General features: G+C 39.0%; 1 long non-coding RNA gene across 1 annotated transcript; it reads left to right on the top strand.

Moving 5' to 3' along the window:
- Positions 1 to 4,839: 4,839 nt before the first annotated feature.
- LOC145451503 (uncharacterized) lies at positions 4,840 to 9,098 on the top strand. The gene is made up of 3 exons (XR_013918932.1): positions 4,840 to 6,055; positions 7,920 to 8,112; positions 8,469 to 9,098. It is a non-coding gene; the product is annotated as an uncharacterized LOC145451503 (long non-coding RNA).
- The last annotated feature ends 227 nt before the right edge of the window (positions 9,099 to 9,325 follow it).

Here is a 9,325-nt window from a genome sequence, read left to right as displayed (position 1 = left end):
ATTGGGCTACACTGCTCAAACCTAAATGCTGTGATATCAGATCATATCAATCTGTTAAATTCAAAATATTCATAGTAGCTTCAAAATTATAACGCGATAGCTTTTATGATTACATCATGCATTTGTCCATCCGCATGGTGTCTATATCTTATAATTAATATATCAAGTACAACGGCAATCCTATTCAAATAGTTATAAATGTGATTATCTTTTTCGTGCCAGGTCCAAATTGCTACAAAAGTAAATCACATTTTTGCTATGTGTGTTGAATGTCAGTCTGTTAGGTCGGCTGCTTTTGAATAGGACAATTTCATCCCGTCAAATAAGGCTTACTTGGAAAGACATAGAATAACCCTATTGATGCTGCGGCCCGCGGCGTCGTCAAAAAGTGGAAAATTGGCCCGCGAGCACATTTGAGTTTGAGACCTCTGGATTAGAGCGATAAGATATGAGAGACGTGCGATTCCCAGAGGCTCGGGAAATAATATGAAGAGAATGTTGATACACATTGTCCCCACGGGCCTAAACAGGGTCACTGAACCATTCGACTGGCCCTGTGAAGGCTATCGAGAGAATTATAAAGTAAACGAATAGTTGGTTTTGTTTCATGCCGCCTATTCTCCTTAGGCACGTAATTTAAATTTGGACAAATGTCGATGTGGCGTAAACTTGAGAGGTAACAGCATATGACAAAACGCTCGTAACAGCAAAGGGTGAAAATTCGGCTCTATAATAACCAGGAACCTGCACCACAGTCATGAGATATTCTCAGTGTCATATCATGCGTCGTTCAGAAGTCAACAGTTACTTTCACATCATTGTGCCCCAAATGGTGTGGACACGGCGGGAGTGAACGACTGCATTTGGATTACGTCATACCTTCCATTTGGCCAAAGGCAATTTTACAGCAATTTTTGACCGGCTTGCCAAGCGCCAAATTTGATATTACGGCTATCAATGTAAAACTGTTGGTGTACTAATTACGAAAATATAAATTTTATTCTGCTCATGGCCCTGGAATTCTCCAAAATCAGCAACGAATTTGACATCGTGATAGAGTTTGACATTGTGACGTGATACTTACTGACGATCTATTTTGGAAGCTGATTACGTTCAACATCTTCGTGATCCCGAGAATAAAGGCAGACGAGCCCCAGATTTAGAACCGCTGTTTTTGAATAAACCATCCTAACGGCGTTCACCGATTAGTCGAATACGCCGTTCTCCAGTGACGTGTGGTCATATGGGAGGTGAGGGTGGAACTGCCTCACCTGTAGCCTGGATGAGTAAAGAAAATTGTGAAAACCTTCAAGGATTATTGATATTTACCGTCGATGTCCATGAATAACTAAATTTCGTAATAAATGGTATCTATCGAATGCTATTGTCGCGCCGATTCCAAAAATCAGAATATTAACTATCTCAGAGCACTAGAACCAGGGTTGCAGAGTCGGTAAATTTTACCACCGACTCCAACTCCGATTCCTACTCCACACATTTTCAATATACCGACTCCGACTCCGACTCCTGAGTCTTTAACCAGACCGACTCCGACGCCTGAGTCTCTAAACCTTCCGACTCCGACTACGACACGAATACCAATTTACTTCAATATTATATGCCACAGTGAGGGTTAAATGAATATCACATAACCATTAAACATATGCAAACATATGATAAACGTTGGCATACAAAATTGTTTCATTGAGGCACAGCTCGAATTATTCACTACGCAATTAACATGAAAGATTGCCTTTCTAAATATCCTTCATTTTTTCATATTTGATTAGTTTTCATAACATGGACTTTGGACTATCTATATAATATCCTAATATGTATGAATCATTCAAACATGACATATATCAAATGCTGTATAATTCAAATGTAGATATAACAATCGAAGTGTTGCTCTTGTGTATGAGTCAGCAACTGATACAGAGATGTAACTTAATAATTTTCTCATTACACACTATACTGTTTATACAGGTACACACACTCTTACTACTAATAAATATTGGTCATTAATGAAATTTAGGAAGTAATCAAATAGCATATGTCCAGTCCACCTGCACCAAGTCAAGCATTCAACGACTAGGACTTGCAATCTTTCTTAATGATTTGCTCGACCCAAGAAGCTAAGCTACCCTAACGACTATTTTTAATTTTTTCAAGTGGGAAGCAGTGTTTGGTTATATTTACATAAATTTTACACTTTTACAAAACCAAAGACGATGTCACAGTATCGTGGTATAATTCCAAAAATAGGATCAATTAGTGACTGCATCGCAAAGATGCATATTTCTATTTTCTTCCTCTATGCAACTGAATTGTAATTTGCTAATAATATCCAATTTCATCTATATCAGGGGGGCAAACCTTTTCGTCCAAAGCAGTGATTCCCAAGCGCGGCCCTGAGGGCCGCATGCGGCCCCCAGATAGCCTTCTTGCGGCCCCCAAAATATATTAGGAAATCGATTTATGACAAAAAATAAAATTTCTATTTATAGAATACTCTTGCTTGGCTTGGCCTCTGTAGTTTTTAATTATAGAATTGCAGGAAAGTTGTGAGTATAGACTGCTAACGTTACGTCACTGCTGTTTCAATGCAATGTGCCCTAACTTTCCAGTTGAACGAGCAGTAGCTATAGATATAAATAGGTATTGATAACTTTCAAAACCGAAGGGAAATCCTGAAAAAATGGTAAATTTTTCCCACTTCGTGGTCGCTTGACTAAAAAAGAAAAAGAGGCTCAATTCCCGGAAAATACAGTTTTTCTTTCACATTAAGTCGTGGTTGACTGAAGAAAAGGTCCAACTCCCGAAATAGTCGCCGTAGCGTTCCTACAGTGCTGACTTAATGTATATCAATCGAATTTGGCCCCATATGTAATCAAAATCCTTCAAAAAAAGACATTTGGGCGTCCTCCGAGGACACTTTTAAAAAAATCAAAAAAGAGGACAAATCATCTTAAAAGAGGTCGTATCGTAACTATGATAACTCGATGTGCAACACGTGACTCACGGCTGAATAAGCCGAGATGCATGCATACTGCTAAGCCGACTAAAAGCAGCATAATTGGTAGTGCATTATTCAGGCCCGTAACTGCCGCACCACAAACCCCCCAATTGAGGGGGGCCGAGCTCGAAGGGGGCCCAAAATTATTTCGTGAATTAGCATAAATTATAGAGTATTTTTTGACAATTTATGCAACTTTTTCAAAAAATTTTCGCGCTACGAGCGATTTCAATTCGCCACATATTTTGATTATTGGGTACTCTTCCCCAAGAAAAAATACGCAAGATTTATAGAAATGGGCATATCAGCGTTGGCCATGACGGCACCACAACGCACCAAGACATATAACGTTTTAGGCCATATAACATGGGACTCCAAGAAGTGTGTCAGAACGATCGGCAGCGAGAAAGCCTTGGCCGTAAAGAACTGCTTTTATGCTGACCAAAACCTCGAAATGCGAAAAACTTCGTTTTATATATACAAAATGCATATAGGAATAATTGTCCATATAGGCGCCTAAATGACTGGCGCCGAATGCTTTTGTTTTGGCCTAACAAGACAAATACCATCCCGCAGGAAAGAAAATTGTATGCCAATGAAGAAATACCAATCTCAAATAGTGTGATCTTCCAATTTAGTAGGTTTGGGCAATTCTATATTTTTTGATATAGCATAGACAGGATGTCACGAAATAACATCATGTAAAGAAGTCATACCTAGGGGTTCACCCGTCCGAAGATGTTTAATTTTACGGGGTCTGCAGTTTCAAAGACACCTCTCACTCAGCTCTACCAGTAAGTCTGATTACGTGGGCAAAGAGGACAACCACGTAATTCCCGATCTTATTCACCGATTTATCATGAATTATCGAAATATTCGCGCGTCGCGCTGTCTCACAAAACAGTTCAACTTTAATTAATTTCGTGGCAAAAGCGAACAACGTGATGCGGGGTCAATTTATCACCCTATGGGATCCCGGGGTCCTGAAGAAGTGCTGTTACGTTCCTGCCAACTGGTATACCCCCGGGGATGTTTAATTACTATTGAGGGGGTCTATACCTTTTCAAAAACACCTCACTCAGCTCTACCGGTAAATCAGATTACGTGAACAGAGACAGGATGAAAATTGATAGCAAAACATGCAATTCCCGATAATATTGACCGATACTGTCATGAAACTAAAGAAATTTCTCGCGCTTCGCGCGTTTAGGCGAGAAAAGCTGATTCACTCATCGGACATCCCATGCAGCAGATAAGTAGCGGTAAACAGTGTACAGTTTTGAAATCTCGCCAGGGCTATAAAACTACTTCGAGATAGCCATAACGACTGTTTGGGTCCGTTTCATAGCCGTAGTATTCGTGCGGCCCCGACCGTACTCTGAAATTCTAAATTTGGCCCTCACACCGAAAAAGTTTGGGAACCACTGGTCCAAAGGGTCACATGAGATTTACGGCCCATGCATTGCGCGGGCGACTGGAATGTTGATAACCTTTCTTTAGTCGTCCGATAGGAGCGAACCTAATTTGGTAACATTGAAAACAAGACTTATATTACTTATATTAGTGCGCGTTAAAATTGATCACAAATATGTCATGCAACTGTGCACTGTGCAGTGTGCAGTTAAGCCCTGGTTGCGCCAAGGGCGAAATTTTTTCAAAGGTAAATAACGCATAATTATAATTTCCAGGAGGGGCTCCAATACTAAATGCAAGAGTGACCATAAATCATGCGAAGTGCTGCAAAAAAAATTTAAGTCAAATAAATCTGCTCTGAAATATTCATTTCGTTTGTATCGTAGATGTTTGCACTGTCGGTGAACTTATCATTTTACATTTTTTAGCTTATAGTCGACTGCAGACCTGGGCAAAGTGCGGCCCGCGAAGCTATTCTGTGCGGCCCGCGAAATTTTGCTTGGAATTCAAAACAGAAAAGTTGCTTTATGAATGACTAAAACTGGCTGTATCAAATGAACAGGAAATTCGTTTACTATGAAGCCTGTTCATTAATATACCACGATTACACTGCCTACGTATATTATATGGCATGCGTAATCCAGATTCAAAATAAAGGCAATGTGGGAAAGTATGAGTAGCAATTGAAGTCGCAAGCAATCACTCTTTCCATATAGTTTAGTTCAAACCTTCCTGTTGACACATTACACATTGTCACATTATGCATTAAACAGTATGTGTTTCAATTTGTTACGTGATATTTCCAAATCGCTAATTCGTGAAACAAGCCAATCAGTGCTCGCGATTACTATATGACTCATCATATCTCTCACCCAAAAAGAATTACCGGGCATGCCGAAAAAGAGAAAGCCGTAAACTGAAATTCAAAGGTTTAGGTTTAGAATTTAGATCACCTAATATCCGCATACTGGAGTCAGCGGTAAACCCATCCTTTCAGCGTTTGCCGAGCATGTCGCCGAGATTAATGATTTAAATTAAAGTATGTCTTATGACAAAAGCACAAACACTCGGACACGGGAGAGCGAAGTTCAGCAAAATGCAAGCTTCACTCAACATACACTGTAAATCCGCAAGGTCGTATCGAACACTTCATAACACTTTATTCTGGGTACAGACACACTTTTTGGGCATATAAACGCTTTGGGCCATTATCGTCGCAACGCTTCTGCGTATTTCTCCGTTTATACGTAACACTTCGCCACTGCGGCTTACTTTCAAGAAAATTTATACTTGGTAATTTATCATCAATTTCGCATTCATAAACTATCGGTACGTTTGGGGATCACATAAAATCATGGTATATGTAAAATAATATTATTCAACTGATCAAACCACTAAGTTTAAGGGCAATATTTCAATGAAATACACATATTTCCCTGAGGCGCAGAGGGGTCGCCACCTTAGTTACGGTAGAGTGCGCTCGATTTCAGTTTGTAATTTGAATTGGTGGTTCGTCAGGCTTCAGGCAGAGAGTAGGGTACACGAAAAGACTTGGCGGAATGGATACATTGAAGCAGTTTCTGCTATCTGATGGCGTAAAGGATCATGTCATTAATGTACTGTAAGGTATGGAAATGCGGTAAGTGTTATTGAATGTATGTAATGTGAGAATAGTCATAAAATGAGCTCGTTTTGACATTGCAGTAAGGTCGTTTGTTTTAGATGTTTTAGTAGGCTACTGATATCAGTTATTCATATGAATGTTCTTTAGATGTTTTGTAGTATATGATTCGTCTGATCTTATTGCTGGATGATCGAGCTTCGAATCTCATAATATACCAGGCTGCGACCAGGTCCAGTACTACGGTACTGATTGCAAGCTGCTATCGAAATAACTTTTTTGATATATATAGATAAAGGGATGTTCTCTCTATCCACACTGAAATATCCATGTGTACGCGATATTGGGGTCCATTGTGGACAAGTACTGCAATGTCAGCAATTGAATACCGGTATGACAGTCATGCAACGGTTTTGATGGTTTTCCAAATGCAACATATTTTACACTGTAATGTTTATTCCAAGTGGTAAGGTGCGATTCTTTTTGACATGTCAAAATAGGTCAAAATTTTGCCAAAATTGTGCTGTTAGGTCAAAAATTGCCAAGTTATTTACAAAGTCAAAATTTTTTTCAGCAACTTGCATTTCGTTTGTATCATAGATGATTGCACTGTCGGTGGACTTATCATTTTACAATTTACATCTTGCAGCCTACTTTATAGTCTTACCATTGTAGATAGACCATCGTCTGCTCATTGCGAATCATAAACCATCAAATGAAACAAATGCTCAACGTAGCCTACTGCAGTATCCTAGCTAAAGCAAGACTGCGTGGGCATTGGTTCTTCTATTAGAAACTGTATGATGAAAAATTGCGATGTAGACAACTTTGTCATAATAAGCAACACGGTGTGTCACCTGCAACTTACGCACAACTTCAGTGTTGCCGGCCAACAACTGCTGCTCGCGGGTGAACGTTCTTTCTCCATTCTTGTCAAGCTACTTAGTAAGGACAGACACTTTCTACCCGAAAATGTAGGAAAGTATCTTTCGTTATACTACAACTAAGTTTTGATTATTTCTATCATAATACTTGATGTAACTAATACTGGAATTCTTCATGGGTCCATATTTCGATAAAATAAGGTTTTTTCATGTAAAAATTTGTCAGTTTTCATGCCAAAAGATTCTTTTTCTGGTCAAACGACTTTGGAAGAACAGACAGCTCCAGCCAGAAATGAAGATAATTACCGGTATTACAATTCTAACATTATGTGAGAAACACCTAATTTAAGTACATGGGGTCGAATTAAGTTTTTTATCGTCAAAATATGTATGATTTGGGATTTTGTGGTCAAAACCTTCCCTTTTTATGTCCGAAAAATCGCCCTGATAATGGCACAGCCAAACAATCTTTTCCACAAACCATGGATTACAAGGGGTAGTATTTGTTTTGCCAAATACCCAAATTTGATTTTCCTGACTTTATTATGATACGGTAACTCAACTAAACGCTATTTTGCAGGTAGTATATATTGAAATTGGCACCTTTTTGAAATGCATTTGCTGCATGGAATACTGGTAATTATCACGGTGTTTTGTAAGTGAACTGGTATATCCTTAGATAATGAATTTGATTATGTTGCATTCGGTTATCTTCGTGATAAAGATTTTTGTGGATGTTTGCTGATAAAATTTCACTAAAATTGTTAACAATCCATGAAGTATACTACCTTTGCCAGAGTAAAATTGGACGTAACGTCATGTGCAACTTTCCATTCCATTACCTAATTATTTTATGAAAGAGACCCTTCTGTCATGCACAACTTATTGCAGAAAACAACAACTGTATCCAGTAGGATATCTGCGTGTTTACTGAGTAGTTCATTTGTATTGCGAATTTTTGAAACAAATATTTTATTTTCAATAGCCTTGGATTGATCCTCAAATTCGTCCAACTGATGTCGACTCTTTGAAAAGAGCCCCCTGGGTCTACCGTGCCTGCGCTATCAGACAATATTGACAGTGACGTGAGGAGTGGTTCGTAACGGGTTTTGTGCTGGCACAGTCATCTTATGCGATACAGACCTTTGTCTCAAGAACCCATGGATACATGTGATTATGTAAGCCTATTTATTCATTTTATATATCACCATTGATTATGTAATTTGTTGGTTTTTGCAGTCCTACTTTTCTCATGAACTATCTCGCAGAGTAGCCTACGGACCATTTGATATGTGCTGAAAAAGATTTCATCTGTGTACACTGATCATTGAACAGAGATGTAGTTGAACGTAATGAGCTCGTGTAACTTGTACTTTAACTATTGCTTATAGAACTATAATGGGCTAGGTCAGTGGTTCTCAACCTGGGGGGCTGATTACCTCTCCTGCGCTTCTGTAACCTACCTGTGTTAAATCTTTATATTTACTTCTGCATAAAATTACAATTTTCCTTTGGTATTTATCGTATTTTCTAGGAGCAGCATTTGGATTTGACCAGTAAAAAGATGGATCCACCATGGCACGCCACGAATCAGGGACTCAACAAACCTGGGTTGCGGCTGATGGAAAGAATATGAAAAATGTCCTAATGTGCAGGTAGTATGTATTGCAATTGGCACCTTTTTGAAATGCATTTGATGTTTAAAATACTGGTAAGCGTCGCAGTGTTTCGTAAGTAAACTGGTATATCCTTTCATAAGGAATTTTATTCTGCTGTATTCGGTTATTTTTGAATAGTATATTCATATTGAAATGAACCCGAATATTTTCGGCTGACACTCGTGACTAACACTTGTGGCTACGTGGGAAGAACGTCAAAACGTCTGCAGGAACGCATAAACCAACATGTACCCAGATTCATCAGAACACGTGCTTGACGCTCAGTGAAAAGCTCACCCTTAACTCATCCGCTTGAGATTGATGCTGATCGATCAAAGGCCATTAATTCTGCCATCGGCAAACATCTGTTAGATAATCCGATTTGTGTGAATAATTATCGAGACGACCGATTTGGAATCGTTGGGTGAGGCCGTTCACAATTCCATTTGTGAGCCTTGGAGTCGACTTTTATCGAAATACACCAACCAAAACTCTGTCAACAAAAGGAGTTCGTGTACCTCCTAAAAATAGTACATTGAATGCGCTCGCTCATTCACGAAATTTCATGCTGGTGACGTCATATTTTGTGATACGATTGTTGATATACAATGTTCTTTCCATTTCTCTACTAGTTGCTGACGATTACCCCTGATGAGTGTCAGCCGAAAATATTCGGGTTTATTTCCATATGAATATACTATTCAATTGTCTATTGAAGTTCTGTACCTCCAAG

Source organism: Botryllus schlosseri, chromosome 12, assembly GCF_051294905.1.
Source record: "Botryllus schlosseri isolate E-star chromosome 12, Bs_hap1, whole genome shotgun sequence".
In the NCBI taxonomy this organism is placed as follows: domain Eukaryota; kingdom Metazoa; phylum Chordata; class Ascidiacea; order Stolidobranchia; family Styelidae; genus Botryllus; species Botryllus schlosseri.
The sequence above is the reverse complement of the archived record's forward strand: the minus strand, read 5'-3'. Positions and strand labels throughout refer to the sequence as shown.